Source organism: Gopherus flavomarginatus, chromosome 5 (assembly GCF_025201925.1).
Source record: "Gopherus flavomarginatus isolate rGopFla2 chromosome 5, rGopFla2.mat.asm, whole genome shotgun sequence".
Lineage (NCBI taxonomy): Eukaryota > Metazoa > Chordata > Testudines > Testudinidae > Gopherus > Gopherus flavomarginatus.
The window spans coordinates 12,576,251-12,600,290 of record NC_066621.1 but is presented as its reverse complement, the minus strand read 5'-3'; the positions used below and the strand labels follow the sequence as shown (position 1 = coordinate 12,600,290).

General features: G+C 44.0%; 1 long non-coding RNA gene across 2 annotated transcripts in view; it reads left to right on the top strand.

The window, feature by feature from the left end:
* Window positions 1-14,487: 14,487 nt before the first annotated feature.
* The window catches only part of LOC127052947 (uncharacterized), a 29,478-nt gene continuing 19,925 nt past the window's right edge, over window positions 14,488-24,040 (top strand). For both annotated transcript variants that reach the window (XR_007774910.1, XR_007774911.1), the window contains exon 1: window positions 14,488-14,995. This is a non-coding gene — a long non-coding RNA (uncharacterized LOC127052947). The remainder of the gene's footprint in view (window positions 14,996-24,040) is intronic.

The following is a 24,040-nucleotide window of genomic DNA, read 5'->3' as shown; positions in this document are numbered from 1 at the left end:
AGACACTGCCAGAGTTCAGTCTTCATAATCCATTCCATTCTTGGCCTCTACGGAGATTGCCATCATGGGATCCAGGCAGTGCTATTTGTGGTGTGGCCCCACTTCCCTTAGGGCTTGTCTACACAGGCAATTTACAGCGCTGCAACTTTCTCGCTCAGGGGTGTGAAAAAACACCCCTGAGTGCAGCAACTTTCAGTGCTGTAAAGTGCCAGTGTAGACGCCCCTTGTGGAGGTGGGTTTTTTAAGAGCGCTGTGCCTCAACCACACAAGGCATGTTAAAGCACTGCCTCGGCAGCACTTTAGCGTTGCCAGTGTAGACTAGCCCTTAGTTAGGTTTGGGTTTGTGGTAACACTGTTTATGCTGGGGGGGGGGGGGGGGCGGGAAATCAGCATGTCTTTATATTTTCCCTACTTTGTTCTGCTTCCCCTCCTTTCCCAACAGCTCCTTGTGGCCCTCCACCAGCCCTTTAGACCAGTGTTTCTCAAATGTGTCCACCAGGGGATTTTTCTATGGCCATGACTGCCTCCTGGGAGAAAAGAGGGGATTGGGGGTGGGACCACAAAATGTGTTAAGAGAAGGCCTGCTTTAGACCTCCCCTTGTATATTTGCAGCTTCCCTGATGTGCCCCACTTCTTCAAAATGCCAGCCTTGAACAAATGCATCAAGAAAGAGGGATATATCATGCCCATTGACTTTGTCCTCACTGTTTTGTAATTGTACAGAAGCCACCTCCTCCTTATGAATGCATCCTTGGGAACTTTAGACTGACCTCCATCCCTATGCAGGCAGAGAGCATCTAAAAGTAAATTTTATTTCAGATGCCATGTCCTTTAAACTTGGCCAAGTAACATCCTTAATGCGCTAGCTTCTTTCTGCTAGTCATACAGCAGCATGTAAATTCTTTGAAAGAGTTACTCTGAACTATTCCCCTTTCCCTTAATATTCTTGTATTTCCAGACCATCTTCCAGCCCAAAAGTGCTTTATGAACCATCAGATGTACTTAAAGACCACTGAAATACAGCCAGGCTCTGGGGTGGAAGGCAGCAACTCAGCAGCAGGCAACATAAGTGAATGTGGGTCACACAGCAGGCGCGGTGGGAGGGAGGGAGGAAGGAAGGACGGACACAGGATCAAACATTTTTTAAATAGACGGGGTATTTTATTAGTGTCCATCCAGAGCAGATCGCTCAGGTTTCAAGATAACCATGCAGGTAACCTCATGGAGTTCTGTTCATCTGCCTTGGAAGGATCAAGGGCAGATAAATTGATCACGGTGACTGAACATGAGCTCTACTGAACTGAAATATTTCAGACCTGATGGGAAGCCATCCCTGTATCAGAGCCTAACTGTTTGCCTAGGGGCAGCAGTGTAGAAGTTGCCAACACAAGGATGAGCATGAAAATCCTTGAGTGTGCCTGCAGTCTTTTTTAAAGGAGTAAGCTTGCAGCCTCACCTCAGCACTTTTGTTAACTTGGGGTTTTTAATCAATTTTTGTTTGTGAATTAAAAAAAAACAAACAAAAAACAAACCCACCATCCTCCCACCCTTGCTCGTATCTTTTCTAGTCACTTTCCAAACTCAGCAGCTATGAAATATTAATTGTCTCGTTTGAGGCCTGTCATAGCTGACGGAAGACATCAAGCCAGCATTCACAGGCAGTAAAACGTTTTTCAATCACTATGCAAAGATCACCTTATACACTGAGGGAAGGCTATGTTTAATATCTTGGCCTTTCCTTTCATATCTATCCACCATAGAGCCTACCTTGGGAAAAAGAGAGGGAAAAAAAGGGAGGGGAAGCCATTTAATTGTTGCGTATCTCAAAGGCCACATTGCACTGCCGATGATGTTGCTTAAGTAGCCTAGATTCCTCCTGCCAGGCTCCTATCATGGAGAAAAGATCTCTATTTATTCTGTCCATATTTTCTCTAAACCACCTTGCTCCAAGTACAACCTAGCATCGCAACAGTTGATGAGTTCTGGTAGCTGTAGATATTGCTGAAAGCCTAGCACAGAGCCATAGATAATATGGATCCATGAGGAAAAAGTCAAGAGTGAAAGGAACAACTAAGTGACCCACAGGATTTTGTGATGCTGCCAAATGCATCCAAAATCAGAACATGTAGCAGGGGCATGATGGCTGAGAAAAAGTCCAAGGCAGTATGACTGTGTTGAGGGAACTCTGTGACTGAATCTCTTCTAATAGGCAATAAAGTAGTACTGAAAGGTTTAAACTAACCGCCCAATGTACAGTAAACCTTTCCATGTAGGAGTAAGATCTCTGCATGAGCTGTGTGTGTGTCTATGGGAAAACAGCAATGGGGTCAGAAGTGCCTACTGACACGTGAGGATGTGGGGTGTCCACCTAGCATCTCTGACTGTTGCAAGAAGGTTCCTGTTTTGACGTACAAGTCCAGCTGTGCTGCAGCCAATGTCACAATGGATGCTATGATTGCTAGCTAAGATATAAAGATGCACTGCCATGACTAGAACCTAGGATTTCACATGCCAGGAACACAGCTTGTTAAACACCTGAGCCAATGGAGAAGCTCTATTAGTTGTAATCAAATCAGGAAATCCACTAAAAAGCAACCCACATATGGCAGCAAAGAATCCTGTGGCACCTTATAGACTAACTGACGTTTTGGAGCATGAGCTTTCGTGGGTGAATACCCACTTCCTCAGATGCCCCCACCCACGAAAGCTCATGCTCCAAAACGTCTGTTAGTCTATAAGGTGCCACAGGATTCTTTGCTGCTTTTACAGATCCAGACTAACACGGCTACCCCTCTGATACTTGAACCCACATATGAGCGAGTTTGACATTCCGTCTAGTAGATGTCATGGCGTAATCAGCACTGTACACTGTGTCCTGCATGGGGCATTACCAGGGAAGGAGGCATCCCCTAAGAACATATCTGTACGTGCTAAACAAGGCAGAAGATCTAGCCCCACACACACACACACACACACACACACACACACACACACACACACACACACACACACACACACACACACACACACACACACACACACACAAATTGCATCTTGGGGAAAAATTCTTGGCATTGCTCACTATTAAGGGTGGTCAATGTTGCTGTTATTCATCTTTTCTAAGGCGCTCTGCAGATGCTAATGTTTACAGGAAAAGGCACATAAGCATCCATGGTCTCCATCACCAAATAAAGGAATGCTGTATGAAGTTAGCATCAAAAGGGTTTAAAAGGAACAAGACATGTGGACTGCGGAAATCAGACCCTTTATTTCTTCTGAGGAGGTTGTGTCTATGTAACATAAATATATCCCAATACACTCACACACCCCTTTAGACTTCTGTGGATGAAAAATGCTATTTGAGATCTAAGTTACTATTTTAGTATAGAATAACCTATCAAGCTCTGCCACTGCTCACCCATGTGACACTGGACAAGTCATTTCCATCTCTGTGCCTCAATTTCTCCCCTGAAAAGTGGGAAGAATTATACGTCTTCTTTTATAAAGCATTTTATTTAGCATTTTCTTCTGTAGTGCTCAAAGAGCTTATTATTAATAATAGACTTCACAATGGAACAGCAAAATCAGTTGCCTAGTAGAGGTGAGTGTTTAAATGCTGAATAGCATTGAACTGGAAAACCAAGGGATATTTTAATGTGGCTGCTCGAGACACAGAGAAGCCTGTGGTAGGTTTCACTGTAATATTACAATTGCAATCAGTGAGCTACCACTTGGATAATGTTTTAACCCCTCACCCCGTCTCCCTCAACTCAGCAAAGATGAGACAGAAAATCATTACTGTGGGGCTGAGTATTGTTGAACAGTGCATATGTAGGGTTGGTTTGGAAAGGAAGTGCCAGACAATAGCAAAACAAAAAACTTCTGCTGTGAGAAATGCAACAAGTCTCTCTTAGCCAGGAGAGCAAAAGATACCAATCTGAATAGCTGGCAATGAGGCTAGCTAGCTCTCTCAAGCACACACCCTGCAGGTAACTTAGGGGAATTAGCAAGTGGGGGGAGAAAATTCTCTCCTAGAGAGTGACAGAAGAGAACATTAGCACAGAAGATGTTGGGAGAATCCCATTATCAGAACCTTCTGAAAGTCAGAACAGCTTCTTAAATAGCTGAGATGCTGCAACATCAGATGGGGCGAGACAGGGCACATAAGCAAAGCCAAGGCACACCTGGAACATCTGAGTGGTGATCATGAATCAGTTTCTGCATTTCAGCACTAATGGCATGGTCTGTGTTTGATGGGATGACAAGACTTCTTCCTGGGTCATGTGAATGTCTAGTGATCAGAGCACAGGATTGGAAAACAGGATTCCAATCCTGGCTCTGCCACTGACCTTGGATGACTTGCTTACTATGTACTGTGTGCGTAAGTTGACTTCATTTCCCTTGATCTTCCCTGCAAGACTACACCACCAGGTTCTTGCCCACTGACTCCCCAGAATGCTCTGGGATTGTCTTTAAGGCTGCAACCCAATTACCTCCCCTCTTGAGAGAGGTGCTGATAAGATGCTGGGAACACTAGAGATTATGCTGAGGGAGCTTACAAATCATCTCCTGCTCTCACAGTACCTCCTTGCTCCTTCCCAGTTATTTGTCTTAACCTGCATCAGATCGTCTATGACATGAGTGTGCTCTCATCCAGTTGCTAGATAGGGGTATATTACCTATTGATAATTAACTGGGATAGCAACTTTGTCTAAAATGGAGCCACACACAAAACACCAAATCAAACAACTGTATCTTTCTCAGGAACAGCCTAAAAACAGGAGAGAAATTGTTAGCAGGTTTCAAAATATACTAAGCAGTTGAAAGGTTTTAAATTAAACTAAACCAATCCTTACGCCACTTCCTACACCTGAATAAAAAAAATATACAGAATTATTTACTTTTTCTGTATCTATCCATACGCCCCCCCAAAAAACCCACTTTAAATATTGACACCCCCTCCCCTTTTTGTGCAAGCCCAAACTCTTCCCCTACAACAGAGACAGGTTTGCAAGGACATGGGCAGTGGGCTTTAGTGAATGAGCCTCGAAAGTGGGTGAATACATTGGCCAAGTAGTCACCCGTGGGGAGCAGTCTGCCCCCACCCCCCGTAGTCAAGTGTCAACTGCAAAGGAGAGAAAGAAAATAACCCACCATCCTCCACCGGGCCCAAGACTCCCTGGTTACCACGAGGTGGGGCCGCCTTGCCCGAGGCATGTGCAGCGCATGCAGGTCTTCGCCTCAGGACTGGACCAGAGAAGCTTCTGTAGAACCAGCCGCAGTCTCTGACCTCCCAGGCCACCCTGTCTCTCGTGTCGTGTTCCCGCTCCTCTGGGGGGCCTGCCTGGCTGGGTCTGTCACTTGCTCAGGGCGGCTTCCTGCTCTCCTCACTGAGCCTCACGCTCGGCTCTCTGACACCCGTCCCCGTGTCTTTACTTAGCGCCCCCCATGGGCTGCTCCTCCTCCCCCAGGCCAGGGCTCCCTCAGCCCCTGCTCTCCCCTTCCCTCAGCGTACCCAGAGGCCAGGACCTGAAATGGGGCCCCCGGATTGGCTGGCTGCCCAGTCAATCAGACTGACTTGGGGTGCTGACCACTTCCCATTGGCCGGGTGTGGAGCTCTCTGATTGGTCAAAGGGCCTGTCAATCCCAGGATCCTCCTGAGTTCTCTTCAGCTATTCCTCCACCTTCTCATGGTATGGGGAAATGGCAACTAACCCTCCTCCTTCCCCTAGGTTTATTGAGGGAAGGGCCAACAGTCCCCTTATGGTAACTTTCTCACAAAATGGAAAGAAGGGAGCCTCCCCTTGAGAGATGCATGCACCACTGCTTGCCTCCTTATTCTCAGTGCCCTTGCCTTGATTTGCCCACTCCACAGATTTCCTCCCCCACCCACCGCCAGCTTCCAGACAAAACACACAACAGCTCTGGAATTAGTAGGGGCCATTTCCAGCAGAGTATGAATCCTCAGCTCTTTTAACCCAATAGCCTCCTAGAGAGGAGTGGTTCATTTCATCACATTATCTTCTCTTAAGGTGCTGGACCTTTGATCTAACAGGGCGCTCTGGCCCCTTCTTTAACAGCCATCTACATACTCTCGTGTTATGTTGCTGTGATTGCTCCTGTGCCTTTTTCCTCCTAGCAAGACACATTTCAATATTCTGACAGATTTTCCAGGGCTTTTTCATCTATTTCTTCTTGGGAGTAGATGAAGCTGCTCTCTTCTCCCTCGATGCAGAGTTCCCTCCCACCACTCCTACTACAGACTTAAGACCACTTAAGATTCTTGCTGTTGATGATTAGCATTATTACACAGGTCAAAGTCTCTGATTTTGCTGTGGCTTTTCTTGGAAACTGCTAAGATTTTAAAAAGTTATTTTGTAAACAAGGAGTATTCAGCAGACAGCTGACAAAGTTGTTCCCATCCATCAGATCCTTCGAGACCTCAGGTCTTTGTTCTGAGGACAAGATTCCACCAGGAGAAATACCACTGTGAGCAGCTGTATACTGACTCCCTTGTTAGCCGTCTGAGAGGTGCCAAGGCCTGAATTGGTCAGTGTGAGGGGCGAGTCTAGCTTTTTTGCTGCCCCAAGCACGGTAGGCAGGCTGCCTGTGGGAGGTCCGCTGGTCCCATGGCTTCGGCGTACCTGCTGGCGAATTGCCACTGAATCTGCGGGACCGACAGACCTCCCGCAAGCAAGCCACCGAAGGCTGCCTGACTGTCACCCTCATAGGGACTGCCTCAGGCACGTGCTTGGAGCACTGGTGCCTGGAGCCACCGCTGGTCATTGTGACTGAAGTACCCCTAGAAAGAGGCTGTTGAGGGCGCAGCTCAGATTCATTGGTAGATGAGCAGCAAGGAAAGCTTTCACAGCTACAGGTTACGCACATGAAGTATCTACAGATCTTGAGCTTCTAAGGCTTCCAATCCAGCACCTTTCACAAGCACCAAATTCACATTAATTCAGACTGAGAAAAATGTCTCCATTTTCTACAACGCCCATCATCATGGTATCTAAGTACTACACAAGTCAGAAGATCTGCAGATTTCACATGCCAGAGAAGCACGTGTAGCATCCTCCTATAGCAGCCGTTCTGCTAGAGCAGTGGTTCTCAAATTTTTGTACTGGTGATCCCATTCACATAGCACCCTTCTGAGTAAGACATGCCCCCCTTATAAATTAAAAACACTTTAAAATATATTTAACACTATTATAAATGCTGGATGCCAAGTGGGGTTTGGGGTGGAGGCTAACAGTTCAGACCCCGCCATGTAATAATCTCATGACCCCCGAGGGGTCCCAACCCCCAGTTTGAGAACCTCTATGTTAGAGGATATCTACTAGCATTGCTACCGCTAAGCAGCAGAGATCTGTGCTACATTGCTGAAGATCATGGATTCAAAGCCTGCTGACAACTCATATTGAATCTTGTTACACAGTCAAGTCAATTAGATCTGTGCCATATTGAACTTTCAAGGTACATTAAACATCTGAGAAATCCCCAAAAGCAAGGAAATTCAGAGCCCAGACTGCCATCCCATCCGCTAAGGTAGTTAGAACACATACCTACGTAAGTACTTAAACAGATCAAAATTAGATTATGAGAAATAGTGATTTTCATTGGGAACATTGCTGGCTCTGTCCAGCACAAGATCAAATGAAATTGACAGTTGCAAGGCAGGCTGTGGAATCACATTCTAGATAGTCCAAGAAGATGCAGGTTACTTCCTGGTTTAGTTAAGGACCAGAAACAGAAATCTCAGGAAATCTCACGGGAAAGCCCTACCACTCAAGTTTATTAACCAATCTTCAAATCAAAGATTTGGATGTGTTCAGATGGCCCCCCTGTCAGCTACTTATCCTGCCAGCATCCACCCTCGAGTTCATGTATAGAATCCAGAAAGCATTCCCCCGCCGAATGAAAAACCGTTCTTCCACTGTAAGTCTTGTTAAGTGAGGTGCTGTGCTACAGCAAAGGGGAGTGAAATCTCCATTGCGATGTATCAGCTCATCTCCAAAGACTGAAGCACAGGCATTTGCCTTCCTACTAGTAGCAGTCATGTCATTTTACAAGGCATAAAACATGGAGACAATTTCCCATCTCAAGACATTCTGTCCCCCATTATGTCAGGAATGGGGTCAGACACAATTCAAAGTGCATGTGGGAAACAAAAACCAAACCAATCTAGGTGCTATGATGCTGTATGATTGAATATGACCATTTATATAATTGATACTACTGCTGTTATACAATTGCAACAAAGCTAATACAAAAGTGTATCATGTAAGGTGTCCATGGAAAATTTGCAATCAAATATGATTATCCTGGTTAAATCCAGGCACAGTAGAACCTCAGAGTTATGAACACCAGAGTTATATACTGACCGGTCAGCCACACATGTCATTTGGAACCATAAGTACACAATCAGGCAGCAGCAGACACCCCCCCCCCCAGTACTATGTTAAAAGTAAACTACTAAAAAATAAAGGGAAAGCAGCATTTTTATTCTGCATAGTCAAGTTTCAAAGCTGTATTAAGTCACTGTTCAGTTGTAAACTTTTGAAAGAACAATCATAATATTTTGTTTAGAGTTACTAACAACATCCATTCCTGAGGTGTTCATAACTCTGAAGTTCTATTGTATCATCTTTGCATCTAAAATTATGATTATTGGCTTTGTATTTGTATCTAAAATGTGTTTGTTCCTGGGTGACATCTCACACATAGATTTACATCAAGGCTAGACAGCTATGTGTTGATGGCCTATTAAGGACACATCACTCTGACAATGGGCCATTGAAAGGAGGCTGCATTTTTGACTTCTTGTTAGCCAGTGTGGTGGGTCAGAAGTTCACATTTGTTACAGGCTTGGTATAATCTAATGACAGAATAACCACCAGCTGGGGGTGAGTGTGCACCATTTCTCAGCAATCTATCCTGAATTTGGCATTCTCAGCTGTGACCCAGTGAGGGATGGCGACAGGTGCATTGTTATCTGAATTAATGGGGTCCTGATTTTAAGGAAGATCGATTTTGGAGCCTCAGTTACACAGTGTTGGCCCTTTCAGACTGCAGGTACTTTGATGCGTTGAAAAATACATAGGTAGGCAGAATGGAAATATAGTCCTGGAAAGAAACTTAGCTGTGCAATCGAGGTTCCTCAGATCATCATCACCTGAGTATATAGCAAAATCCACATAGGTATGAAAGCCATCTTCCCTATGCTGTCTCCTCAGAGAGCTGATAAGGAAGAAAGATCTCTCGAAAGGAAACTGTATCCTCATGCTCGCACACAAATTTTTAGCACCTCCAACTCAAACAGATAAAAGTGTGCAAATTTTACTGGATCAAAGGTGAACAGCCTGCATAAGGGGAGATCATAGCTCTGACAGCATGTCAAGAACTTCCCAGCCTCTGATGGGCCTCAGTGGACATTCCAGAGCTGTCAGAATGGCTCTTTGTGAGGCTTGCCAAGAACCCAGATGCTTTAACTGAACGAATATTTCCTAATGCTTGGCAGTCATTAACTCCACTTGCTGATTTCACTACAGGGAGAGGCAGACAAGGGGGAAGGAAGGAGAGAAGGTATTCAATGTGATTATTATTTCACAGCTCTAAACAATAAGCATTCTTACAAACAGCAGCAGCAACAACATGAATGATTGGCAAGGTGATGACTGGAATAATGGAGGAACAATCCCAACCTAATTTATTAAGTTCTAGGAGTGCGATATGCTGGAGAGCAGCACACTCCCATCTCAATGCAAATTCAGAGGCAATGCTAACTAGCTCTCAGAGAAAGTGGCAGTCAGGACTCCTGATTTTGCTTCAAGACTCCACTCAAGACTTACTCAATGACTAACCTTGGGCAAGTCTCTTAACATCTCTGTTCCTATCCCCATTTTACAAATGGGGATAATATTAGGGTGCTGTGAGGGTTAATTCTGTAAACACTCAGATCTTCAGTTGCGAACGAACGTATGGGTATGTAAGTGCTAACCATTAATATACACAACTCCCCAATTCTCCCTCCCCCAGCCAAATTAACATTTTGGTACCCACTTTGGGCCCTTTTTAAGCATCTTCCTTTTGCATGGCAGTATATTTCATGTATTCTCACTTTAAAAATTATCAAACTGATCTCTAAGGGACAGAAATATTCTGCCCTATGGCCTCATATACACATCCCAGAGATGAATAGGGAAGCTGCTCCTAAGGGCTGGGCTTAGGGAGAAATTGCAGAGATTGACCATTTGATACTCTGGAAAGTGGTACAAAAAACCCCTCTTATTTACTTAACCTGAAGGGGACATTAATGTTTTAAGAACAAGAGGTTGTTTTTCCAATTTCCTTTCACTTGAACAGCATAGCGGAGAGTTGGAGGGAGAGGAGAGGGAATAGATTTTGCACAGGATTTCAAATTTGATTTCAAATTTCTTTGAGAGGAAGAGATGACAATACATGAGAGAAATAGCTTTGGATTTAATTCTTCTAACTGTGCACAATTTTTTTATGTGAATGTGTTTAGCACCCCTAGCATCTTGTTCCCCTCCCCCATAACCAGCTCTGCAATTCATATTACAAAAGGCAGGAAAAGAGGAATCCAAAAGGATGTGGTTTTTTAAAATTTCACATCAGATAAAGGTGCTGGAGAAGGAAGTCCTTCATTCGTCCCTAGCATAAGTTTCCCCCCTACCAATCCGTGCCAGTATGTTTCAATCCCAAATAATCTGCAGTGATCATCTCTAGAGCAGAGGTGGGGTCCTACTCCTAACTATTCAGTCCTTTATCTCTCTGCTGAGATTGCCAACTAGTGCTATTTGCTTTGGCAGATGTCTTTCACTCAAGACTGGACTGAGACCCCATGAACATTCCACGGACAAGTCACTGAACAACCACCCGATTCTACCACCAATGCTGCCATTTAACCTTCATTTCTAGGTGTTAGTTTCCAGATCCCATTTCCAGTATTCTGTACCCCAGTTTATTAATCCTGCTCCCAGGAAGGTTTTCCTCTGCCATCAGTTAGTTAACTCATTGTCAATATTTGCAAATATCGTTATTTCTGATCTTACATGAGTGGGTTTTTTTTGGGAGGGGGGACGTGGGACAGAAACTACAGCTCAAGGGTTTGATCTCTCAGTCCCTTGCAACAATTATATTGCCAGTATTAGCTTTTGCCAGGTCTCATTTCCACGTCTTACTAATAATGGTGCTGTCTAGCAGGTCATGTCATGAAATGAATGATTTTGCATCTTCTGCGGTCTTCCTGCTTCAGGACTGTGGACCCGACAGCGTAACATCCCCTTTTCAATGCGATTCCCTCCTCTCCCTCTGCTGCCGATTTGCTTGGCAGGTGTGAAATATTAATTGCTTCACTGGGGAACTGGACTCACTGTCTGTCGCATTTGACTGAAATATCATTCTCTGCTGCAAACATAATTACTGGGGGTCTGGATTTTAAAAAATAGTTTCTCGCCTGTCTGTTAATTAGGAGCCACGCTTTGCTACATGCAGAGACATTTTGGTTAATTATGAAAGAAAAGGACAAAATTTGTCACATCTTTTGTTTTCGTTCCACTGTGTCTTCTGGTGAGAACAGTGCCAGGATATGATGGACTGCTCAGCCGACGGCACCAGATGCTCACTCATAAACAGGAAGAGGGTCATTGCGGTTTAAGATTTCAAAACTTAAGGGTTTTGGTGTGTTTCTACATTCTCCTTAATGCAAAAGACAAAAACCAGGATCTTTACTTGGTTTCACACTCTGCCTAAATAAGTTTTTAAAACCACTCCAAGGTCTGAACAATGTAATACTTATACAGAACCTATTGCCACCAGGGCAGGTCTACATTGCCAGGCTAAGTCGACCTAAGTTACGCAACTCCAGCTACATGAATGATGTAACTGGAGTTGACGACCTTAGGTTGACTTATTGCAGTGTCTACACCATGCTGGGTCAATGGGAGAAACACTCCTGTCAACTTTACCTCTCATTCCGGTGGAGTACTGGAGTTGATAGGAGAGTGATTGGCGGTCCAGGCTAGCTGGTCCAATTATGTACTTAGAGTTTCAGACAGGATTGTACTTGAGATGGCTAGACCATACCACTGCCCACGCAGCAGCGGCTACAGTGCTATTTTTAGTATGCTGGCCTGATCAGAGCTAGCACAACAGGTAAGTCTATCTGTTTTTTCCACGCTGGAAATTACACCTCCAGCTCCAGTGAAGACACACCTGAAGATGGTGCATCCAAAGAACTGCCCCTGCTCAGGCTGTACCTGTTAATTCCCAAAGGATAGCCTATCAATGCTGCACCTCCCAACCAGGGGCGGCTCTAGACATTCCACCACCCCAAGCAGGACGGCATGCCGCGGGGGCACTCTGCCGGTCGCCGAGAGGTCCACCGGAACCGCCTGCCTCCCTCCCAGCGACCGGCAGAGCGCTCCCCATGGCATGCTGCCCCAAGCACGCGCTTAGTGTGCTGGGGCCTGAAGCCATCCTTGCTCCCAACACTCTGGGTCCTCAGAGACAGCAGCACTGAATACCATTGATGGAACAGTAGCAATGAGCCTTCGCTCCATATTACATGAAGACTCTCCAGTAGGGACTTGTTTCTGGAGTCAAAGCTGGAGATGCAGGGAGTTCCGTTTTTAAAAGGGAGCCATTCTAACTTGGTGCTATTTCAAACAGGGCAGTGATGACAGGTTAGGAAATATCAGATTAAAATGCTAACAAAACCTCCCATTGGTCTGATGTGCTAATAAATAAAGAGTTAATAAACCTCCGGAAGAAGAAAGGCCTCAACATCGATGAGGGGTACTGCACTTACAGGCACTGTTTAAAAGAAGATAGCCAAAAGCAGAGAGCTTAGGGTATGGCTACACTGGAGAGTTGCAGAGCTGGTGGTGGGTTTACAGCGCTGCAACTTACTCACTGTCCACACTTGCGAGGCACATACAGCGCTGCATCTCCCTGGCTGCAGCGCTGGTTGTACTCCTGCTCTGCCTGGGGTTTAACAATTGCAGCGCTGGTGATGCAGCGCTACTCCGCCAGTGTGGCCACCAAAAGCGCTGTAATTGGCCTCCAGATGTATTCAGAGGTATCCCAGAATGCCTGTTCAGCCACTCCCAACAGCGCTGCAAATGCTGCAAATGTGGCCACACTGCAGCGCTGGTAGCTGTCAGCGTGGCCACACTGCAGCGCTTTCCCTACACACTGTACGAAGACAGCTGTAACTCCCAGCGCTGTACAGCTGTAAGTGTAGCCATACCCTTAGTGTTTATGGTGCACTGGGCCAGCATATATCTGAAACAGGAGCGAGGCAAGCAGGGTTTTTATTGGTTGTGAAACTCACTGGTGTGTGGTTAGTCTATGTAGCACACACTCCTAATAAGCAGAATTGTGTCTTTTAAGGAAACTCAAATTAATGGGACTCTAGGAAATCAGCAAAATGATCCAGTGGCTTTTAGAATGTCTTTTACCATCTGTGCATGAAACATAGTCTCAGCTGACCAGCTCTGTAATAGTTTACGGCCAACATCCTGCTCCGCTGCCTGTTATCTGTATATCTTGAAAAGAATTTCAATTTTTGTCCATGGACCTGAATATAATATTGGATTTTCTCCTTATTCTCCCCCCACCCTTCTTGTCAAAGTGAATTTAGCCCCAAAGGTTGTGATGGCACACTGTTCATTGAGTCTAAAATTCTGCATTTATTCTCCCAGCTGGTACAGTGCAAGCTTTCTCCATACTACTCCCTGCCAATGCACCTCTATCCTATGCTGGATAGATCATCCTCATGGGGTAAGAAGAGATTTTTTAATTATTATTCCTTGGCCTCTTGAGTTTACTGCTTGGTGCCAATTCTGGTGGTAGTTTTGTGACATGGACACATGCTCAATGGAACTAGGAAAAAACTACTTATGGAGCTCAACAAAAATACAGAGATATACAAACAACCTGATGCAAACTCCCCCTGGCCTGTTAGGTGAAAGTTGTTACCTACTGTGGAATACTATGAAGATTGTTTGCCCTAGGTAAATAGGTCTCCAATTTACGCTGTGACCTCAATACCCTGCCCGCAATCTGCTCTCTCTTACCATAACTCTTCAGTATATTGCTCCAAATTCTCATTTCCTGCATTCAATCCTTAATTTTCCCCGGAGTTTCCATTCTTAGGTTTTCCTCACGGCCCATATTGTAGGGGGACAGCTTAGTGCCATAAAACTAGATCTACTCACAGGATTGTAAGTGGGAAACTGGCTGCTTTATTTAACTGCATTGCAACAGAATGCAAGCGGGGGGAGAGAAGAGAAGTTCCCACTAACTAAGCAGGAAGTGGGAAAGGAATGCAGCTGTGCTTCACCCCATAATACCCTGGGTAACCCAGTTAAACCCCGCCTCGCATCCAGATCACTTTACTACAACAGCCTTGGAGGGACTCTCATAAGCAAAACTGCTTTACGCTGGGAACGAAAAGCACGGAGTGAGTAAGTGGAGGGATCTGAGGAACGCTGAAAAAGTCTAAGGTACATTCCTTCTGCTTTCACAGTGCTGTGGGTAAATCACTGGTATCTGGACTCCCACCAGTGGGTTGTCATTACAAGACTCAGGAGTAAACAGTGAGCGAGAGGGATACTGAAGCCAACTTGCCATGAAGTAGGGAATCGGCATCTGTTGCTGCTAAGGACTTTCCCCCTCCCTTCCCCTTCTATTATTTTCGGAGCTGAGGAAAAAAGCAATAATGAGTGCATTGCATACAGTGTTACTGGGAATAGAGTCTCAGGGCAACAGCAAAAAGGAAAGAAGATCTTAACAAGATAGAGTTGGAGCAGATGAGAAAGTCCTTTCCTTATCCTGTGGCTCCAGCACCAAAACACTGCAAAAAATCATTATGTTTCAGAGACTTGGAAGCTGCTTGTTAGAAGAGGAAAGAGGCAGCAGAGCTGGTGGCTAAGAGAGGATAGAACCCAGCTCTAGTTAATAGATGCAGGTAACTATGATAAAAATCTAAGTTGTCTTTTCAGAAAGATGGCAGTAGTGACACTATTCTTGGTCTGATGCTTTCATTTCTTTTGGTACTCGATTTACATGTGCTGGTAAAAGGGAGGGTGAGTGCACCCCTGCCTTGTGCCATGCAGTCCCACTTAATTTAAAAAAAATCTAATGGTCATTTCTGTGTTTATGAAAGATAAAGGATTAGCAACAATGCTTTGCATTAAGGTAGCATTTATAAAAAGCTTTATAATTATTTATGAAATTATCCAGCATTTTATAGGATGTGTGATAAACTGATGTATTAAACAGGCATAGTAATTATTTCAGCAATATTAAATGCTGGTTTGTCAAATAATCATTTCATAAATATGAGGAAACCATTCATAAGTGGCTTCGTAATTTAAGATGTTATTGGATTAGGGACACAAAAATCCATATATTTTTTCCTGAAGACACATGAAGCTCTCTGTCCACAAAGCTCCTATATCTTGAAAATTAAAATATATATATTTTTAATTTAAGTATTCATTACAGAGGTAATGTTTTTTATTTTCCAGTTGGCTGCCACCAATACTAGAAGATATTTCTTTAGCCTGGAATTGTGCAAACTTTGTTCTGTTTCAGAAATTCTCTCAGAGTCTAAAATAAATATGCCATAGAAAATGGCCCCTCTTTAAGATGCAGAATTTAATTTTAGAGTATTATTTAGAACCAACACCTTGGATTCAGACTGCCAAAATATGGTAACTTTATAATTCAGATGCTCCAGGAATGCTACATAGACATGAAAATTGGGCTGGGTATTTCCCAAGAGGAATGGTTTTGGAGGTTTAATTGCAAAATTTAATTAAACTGAATCCTGATACCATGGGGATGAGCACAGCATTCGAACTAGAACAGTATACTGTGGATGTAATGTTGTCACAGAGTTTTGGGGGGACAAAGCCCTGCACCCTTGGCTTCCTGTGATTCACCATGACTCTCAGCCAGCCAGTAAAACAGAAGGTTTATTTAGATGACAGGAATACAGTTCAAGACAGGTCTTGCAGGCACAAACAGGACCCCCTCAGTCACGTCCATCTTGCTGGGCCAGGGGAGGCCAGGAGGTCTGTCTGGCCTCCCCCTCCATTTTCCCAGCCAGCTCCAAACTGAAAACTCTCTAGCCCCTCTTCTCTCTTTGTCTCTTTCCTGGGCCAGGAGGTCACCTGATCTCTTTGTTCTTCAACACTTTTAGTTGGCACCTTTGCAGAGGAGGGGCCCAGGACATTAGTTGCCAGGATACAGGGTGTCGGCCATTCTCTGTGCAGACAGGATCATACTGGCCCCCTGGGGCTCTGCAACAATCACACACCCCTAGGCACTTGAGAAATGCATAGAGGAAACTGAGGCACCCCCACAGCACTCAGGGAAAACGTTAAGAACATTCCCTCTTCGTCACAAATGTACAAACATGAACACCCATAATACATGTGCACTCTCTCCCACTCATACACACGGAGTAAAAAACAGCTTGCAAATGCAGTTTGTATCCTGCTTTGTGTTCTGCTACTGTAAATATTGGCGATACAGCATCTTCCCTGGATCTCCTCACTCCTGCTTAGGGCTGTAGGTTATTGTTCTGTAGCACAGCTCTCAAATGGAGCTATAAAGGTAAAGTCTCAAATGAGAAAGAAAATGTTAACTGTCACTGGGTGTGGGCTGTCAGGCAAATCTCCAGAAAACAGCATGAAGTTCTTCCATGTTGTGGGAAGCTCTAGTTTGGCTGCCAGGATCCAGATCACATTCTTATAGATTCATAGATAGATCCTTAGATTCCAAGGCCATAAAGGACCAGCAGTGGTAGAAGCTCCCTAAAAGTGGGGAGACCACCAGCACCCAAACTGTGGCCCTGCTCCCCGTGCTGCCCCTTCCACCCAAGATTGTGTCCCCTGCTTGCTCCTCTCTGCCCCCTACAGCCCATCACTGACCCTTACTTTTTAAAAGTGTTGGGGCCATGGTGCCCCTCTAAGGAACTGTTGAGATCATCTAGTCTGACCTCCTGCATAAAAGGCCATAGAACTGCCCCAAAATAATTCCTAGAAAAGATCTTTAGAAAAACATCCAATCTGGATTTAAAAGTTGCCGGTGATAGAGAATCCACCACAATCCTTGGTAAATTGTTCCCGTGGTTGATTAAAGAGAAATAAAATGTAAATTTTTACAATGAAGATAATCTCCTCTGCGACCCTATATTGTCGCTGCCCTGATTCCTCAAGGCATAAACCAGAGCAACTACCACCTTGGATTTCAGGAAAGTTCACATCCAGACTTGGCAGCTAGGCCCAAGGCCTGGAATGAAATGGACCAAATCCCTGTAGCTGAATGTTGGGGTAGTTCAGATCCAAAACTGATTTTCACAGCTCAGATTCTTCTCCAGTAGAAAGCTCAAAAGCTTCTAAAAGTAACAAGTGCAAAAAAGGGCCCCCAGTCTCATTCAGTTCCACTATCTTTATGTAAAATCCAGGAAGCCCTTGCTAATTGTAAGCAGAAAAAACTGAGGAGCATGCTAGCGTTACTCTAATTGTTCTCACAACAGAACTAGACCTGATGCCCTGCTTGTTACATTTCCCCCTTTGGGCCATACTACCTGGGCCCTTTCCCATCCCAGTATACCAAACCACTAATTAAAGGCCCTACTGACGGCTGGTCTGTTTGATGATGCCTACAAGGAGTGAGCTAACAGCATCAAGTTACCACATTATACACTCCACTGGATTTCCCAAGCTCTCTTGTCTTCTCTGTATATTTTGACTGCAAGGCTGTTGGAAGTCAGGTACTCTCTCTCATTTTGTGTTCTGAACAACTCCAAACACATTGAGGGTATATAGCAAAGAATGTTTACCTCAAGGATAGATTAGAGATAGGTGAACTAGTTCAGTTAAAACAAACTGGCTCTTCCCTCACCTCAAAACCTTCATTCAAAATCCCAGGGATTTGAAAGTGTTCAAGTCAATTCTGTAAAACAGAAAGGATGAAAACCCTCAGGAGAAACTGTCCTTGCAAGAGTTTGCTGGTCAACATTATAGAACAACATCGGTAGGATAAGCATTCTCCTTCCCCACTTTTGGGGTCAAGGGACCTGGTAAGGCTCCCCCTGAGACAGGTCACGTTTTCCCATAACATCCTGCCACTCTTATGTCACCTGCCACTGAGAGCACAAAACCTCTACAAGTTCCAATATGCCATCAGACAAACCGGAGAATGAATTGTAGCTTTAAAAAGCCAATCCTCTGCCTGCCTTTCCCTTCTTCCTGCCATTTGAATAATATTTGGACGAGTGCCACTCTTATATAACCTGGAGATGAAGATTAAAAAAAAAAAAAAATCAAGACCAGCAAAAATGTACATGAATTATTGAAACTATAGCTCATACAGGAAGTAGCGAGTCTTTATTTTCAGTAAGTGACCTGGGAGTAGAAAAATGACAATATAATGGTGTTCAGGCACAACAATTATTTCATCATGATGGAGGAGCATAAATTTTATCACTTTGATTACTACCCAGTTTTTTTGCCGGCTTTAGAGACTAATAAAACTCCTCCATGTGGGTTTCTGATGCTCCAGTTGGAACTGGCTCCTTGCCCTGAGGTGAAGGAAGGAGTTTGTCTTGGCAGATGTTTGGCGTTCTCTAAGGGTATGTCTCTATGGATCTGGGAGCACACCTCTCAGCTCAGGCAGACCATCACATGTTAGCGCTCTGTGAGCTAGTGCACTAAAAATAGAGTGGGTATTGGGGCATGGGAGGCAGCACAGACTGGACACCCAAATACAAGCCAGCCTGACGCTGGAGCTTAGGTGCTCCTACGTCACTGCCCATGCCGCCGCTTCCACACTGCTATTTTTAGTGTGCTAGCTTGAGCAGAGCCAGCACAAGTCTGTCTGCTCAGGGTAGGAAGCTCACTCCCAGCGGCAGAGCAGTGATACCCTTCGATTGCTGCTGTTTTTCACCAAGTCTCACATACTGAAGGGAATGCATGAGAAACACTAGGAAGTGTCTAGAACAGCAGTGAGGACTTGCCTTGTGGTGGGAAAGCCAGCAGGAAGGAGGTGTCCTGTGTTCAGAGAAGTAGTCAAATTCTCTTGCACTGTAATCCTCCCATCTTCTTCTAGGACCAGACTCTCACAAACTCTGAAACTAAGCAAGGCCTGCAGTCCGGACGCTCCCTGACTCCCTGCAGGACAGTATAATGTAGTATCCTGTGGGACATCAGAAACTCTGAGGTTGGCTATGTATGTGCATTTTCCATACCATATCGGATATAGAATAGCCAAAAGGTGTTTGGGAGCACCTGGAATCCAAATCTTGCATGTTCAGGAGTTTTAACTGGCAACCTAGACTCTTTTGTAACTGCAATGTTTTGTCCCTTATAAAGTATTAAGAGGATGCAAAGGAGGAAATATTGTCTAGTGGTTAGAGCAAAGGACTGGAAGCAGGACTCTTGGTTTCTGCTTTGGCTCTGCCATTTTCTCATTGCATGACCTTTGGCGAACCACAGCCTCTCTGTGCCTTAACTTCATTATATGTCAAGCAGAAAAAAGGTCTACCTGACAGTACTGCAGAGGCTTAATTAAGATTTTTGAAGTGCTTTGAGATCCTCAAATGAGAGATGCTGGAAAAGGGTGTAAAATATTAACACCTTAATGGATACGTCAGGTGTTTTTCAAAACACAAAATGAAGGAGCTGCTGGAGCAACTACAGTGGTTTGGAAAATATTTTTGCAATGGAGCATGTAGAAAAAAGTTTGTAACGCTGAGTTCAACTGTCCCAACTCCCTTGGGTACCAGAGAGGGAGCTGCTGCCTACCTTAACTCTAGCACCATCTTCCAGATGTTTTTATTTGCTGCCCTGTATTACTTTGATCTGGTTAACGTGGTGTTACCATTTCCCCCTACTGGATAGAATCAGCACATCTCAACCATGCACCAAAGATTCATAGACTCTAGGACTGGAAGGGACCTCGAGAGGTCATCGAGTCCAGTCCCCTGCCCTCATGGCAGGACCAAATACTGTCTAGACCATCCCTGATAGACATTTATCTAACCTACTCTTAAATATCTCCAGAGATGGAGATTCCACAACCTCCCTAGGCAATTTATTCCAGTGTTTAACTACCCTGACAGTTAGGAACTTTTTCCTAATGTCCAACCTAAATCTCCCTTGCTGCAGTTTAAGCCCATTGCTTCTTGTTCTATCATTACAGGCTAAGGTGAACAAGTTTTCTCCCTCCTCCTGATGACACCCTTTTAGATACTTGAAAACTGCTATCATATCCCCTCTCAGTCTTCTCTTTTCCAAACTAAATGAACCCAATTCTTTCAGCCTTCCTTCATAGGTCATGTTCTCAAGACCTTGAATCATTCTTGTTGCTCTTCTCTGGACCCTCTCCAATTTCTCCACATCTTTCTTGAAATGCGGTGCCCAGAACTGGACACAATACTCCAGTTGAGGCCTAACCAGCGCAGAGTAAAGCGGAAGAATGACTTCTTGTGTCTTGTTTACAACACACCTGTTAATGCATCCAAGAATCACGTTTGCTTTTTTTGCAACAGTATCACACTGTTGACTCATATTAAGCTTGTGGTCTACTATGACCCCTAGATCTTTCTGCCATACTCCTTCCTAGACAGTCTCTTCCCATTCTGTATGTGTGAAACTGATTGTTCCTTCCTAGGTGGAGCACTTTGCATTTATCCTTATTGAACTTCATCCTGTTTACCTCAGACCATTTCTCCAATTTGTCCAGATCATTTTGAATTTTGACCCTGTCCTCCAAAGGAGTTGCAATCCCTCCCAGTTTGGTATCGTCCGCAAACTTAATAAGCGTACTTTCTATGCCAACATCTAAATCGTCGATGAAGATATTGAACAGAACCGGTCCCAAAACAGACCCCTGCGGAACCCCACTTGTTATACCTTTCCAGCAGGATTGGGAGCCATTAACAAGTACTCTCTGAGTACGGCTATCCAGCCAGTTATGCACCCATCTTATAGTAGCCCCATCTAAATTGTACCTTCCTAGTTTATCTATAAGAATATCATGCGAGACTGTATCAAATGCCTTACTAAAGTCTAGGTATATCACATCCACCTCTTCTCCCTTATCCACAAGGCTCGTTATCCTATCAAAGAACGCTATCAGATTAGTTTGACACGATTTGTTCTTTACAAATCCATGCTGGCTATTCCCTATCACCTTACCACCTTCCAAGTGTTTGCAGAGGATTTCTTTGATTACCTGCTCCATTATCTTCCCTGGCACAGAAGTTAAACTAACTGGTCTGTAGTTTCCTGGGTTGTTTTTATTTCCCTTTTTATAGATGGGCACTATATTTGCCCCCTTCCAGTCTTCTGGAATCTCCCCCGTCTCCCATGATTTCCCAAACATAATAGCTAGAGGCTCAGATACTTCCTCTATTAACTCCTTGAGTATTCTAGGATGCATTTCATTGGGCCCTGGTGACTTGCAGGCATCTAACTTTTCTAAGTGATTTTTTACTTGCTCTTTTTTTATTTTATCTTCTAAACCTACCCCCTTCCCGTAAGCATTCACTATGTTAGACATTCCTTCAGACTTCTTGGTGAAGACCGAAACAAAGAAGTCATTAAGCATCTCTGCCATTACCAAGTTTCCTGTTACTGTTTCTCCCTCCTCACTGAGCAGTGGGCCTACCCTGTCCTTGGTCTTCCTCTTGCTTCTAATATATTGATAAAAAGTCTTCTTGTTTCCCTTTATTCCCATAGCTTGTTTCCCTTTATTCCCATAGCTAGCTCATTTTGTGCCTTTGCTTTTCTAATCTTGTCCCTGCATTCCTGTGTTATTTGCCTATATTCATCCTTTGTAATCTGATCTAGTTTTCATTTTTTATATGACTCCTTTTTATTTTGTAGGTCATGCAAGATCTCGTGGTTAAGCCAAGGTGGTCTTTTGCCACATTTTCTATCTTTCCTACCCATCGGAAGAGCTTGCTTTTGGGCCCTTAATAGTGTCCATTTGAAAAACTGCCAATTTTCCTCAGTTGTTTTTCCCCTCAGTCTTGATTCCCATGGGACCTTACCTATCAGCTCTCTGAGCTTACCAAAACCTGCCTTCCTGAAATCCATTGTCTCTATTTTGCTGTACTCCCTTCTACCCTTCCTTAGAATTGCAAACTCTATGATTTCATGATCACTTTCATCCAAGCTTCCTTCTATTTTCAAATTCTCAACGAGTTCCTCCCTGTTTGTTAAAATCAGGTCTAGAACAGCTTCCCCACTAGTAGCTTTTTCAACCTTCTGAAATAAAAAGTTGTCTGCAATGCAGTCCAGGAACTTATTGGATAGTCTGTGCCCTGCAGTGTTATTTTCCCAACATATATCTGGATAGTTGAAGTCCCCTATTACCACCAAATCTTGGGCTTTGGATGATTTTGTTAGTTGTTTAAAAAAAGCCTCATCGACCTCTTCCACCTAGACTGTAGTAGACTCCTAGCACGACATCACCCTTGTTTTTTACCCCTTTTATCCTAACCCAGAGACTCTCAACACTTCCGTCTCCTATGTCCATCTCCACCTCAGTCCAAGTGTGTACATTTTTAATATATAAGGCAACACCTCCTCTCTTTTTCCCCTGTCTATCCTTCCTGAGCAAACTATACCCATCCACACCAACATTCCAATCACGTGTATTATCCCACCAAGTTTCAGTGATGCCAACAATGTCATAGTTGTGTTTATTTATTAGCACTTCCAGTTCTTCCTGCTTATTACCCATATAGGACCCAATAGGTCCTATTCTGCCTACATAGTGTAAAGCGGTAGGGGCCTGTGCTTTTGGAGAGCAAAGATCTGAGTTCTGTCTCTGCTGTAGCCTTGACATTTTAGTGGCCATAACAACAGCTGTGAAATCCTGAGTGACTATGGATTTATTACTGTTTACAGGCCCAATCCAGCTCCCACTGAAGTAAATGGAAAGACATCTCCTAACTTCTATGAGTGTTGGATCAGGGTCTATATCTGCAACATAGTTCAAGGTTTTTGAACAGTTTCAGCAGAGAGTGCTTGCAGGGACCAGTTGACTACCTGAAATAACAGAAGCAGGAAAGTTCTCTCTTTTCCTAAGAGGTAAACAAGCAGGATCATTCTAGCTGGGATCTCTGATCGCCAACAGACAATACACCTTTTATGAAGAATCTAAAAACAATATACAAGTGGTGAAATTTTCTATGGAAAAAATGTCTAAGGGGCAGGGAGCAGCACTTCTCCAGTTTGATCTGTTTGGAGATTTCCTTGATTCCTTAGTAGTTATCATCCCCTAATTCTACTGCATCAACACAGATGCCTTTTATGCAGCCGTTTCCTTTTGAGTATGTTGGCATGACACTTCACCCTCAAAATATGTCAATATGAGGCACTTAACAAGAGTGAATAACTTTTATCTGGGGGAAACGTATGGCTTAAGTGCTTTAAAAATGCAGGCATCACTCACCACATGCGCTAGTTCTTTTTGGATATTGCATCCATTAGATATAATTTCCCCTTTTTGAAGAAAGATTAGCATATTCTCTTTGTCAATCAGTTTCTTGACCTTTGGGCCATCAGTTTATCTAAAAGACAGAGCCACCCTTATTCTGGTGCCCATGCTTTTCAGACCCTCCTTCATGCCCCAACATAGGAGCGATATTTTTGACATTTATATAGCAATTTTCCCTCGAGGGAATCCAAAGCCCTTTACAAACTGCACCAAGGACTCACTTCACACAGGACTGAAATGCAACCATCACTTGGGTAGAGTACAGTAGTTTTTGAGAAGCACATGGCAAGTCTACATAAGAGTTTGGGACAGAAAATGAAGAAAATAGAATCCATTTAAAACTATGTAGGTAGGGTGAATTCAGAGAGGCACAATATAATTATCCAATACTGGAATTTTGTTACAACACAGCAAAATATAAACACAACAGGATTTTTGATACCGAGCACTGGTTAGAACAGGGGTTCTCAAACGGGTCAGAACCCCTCAG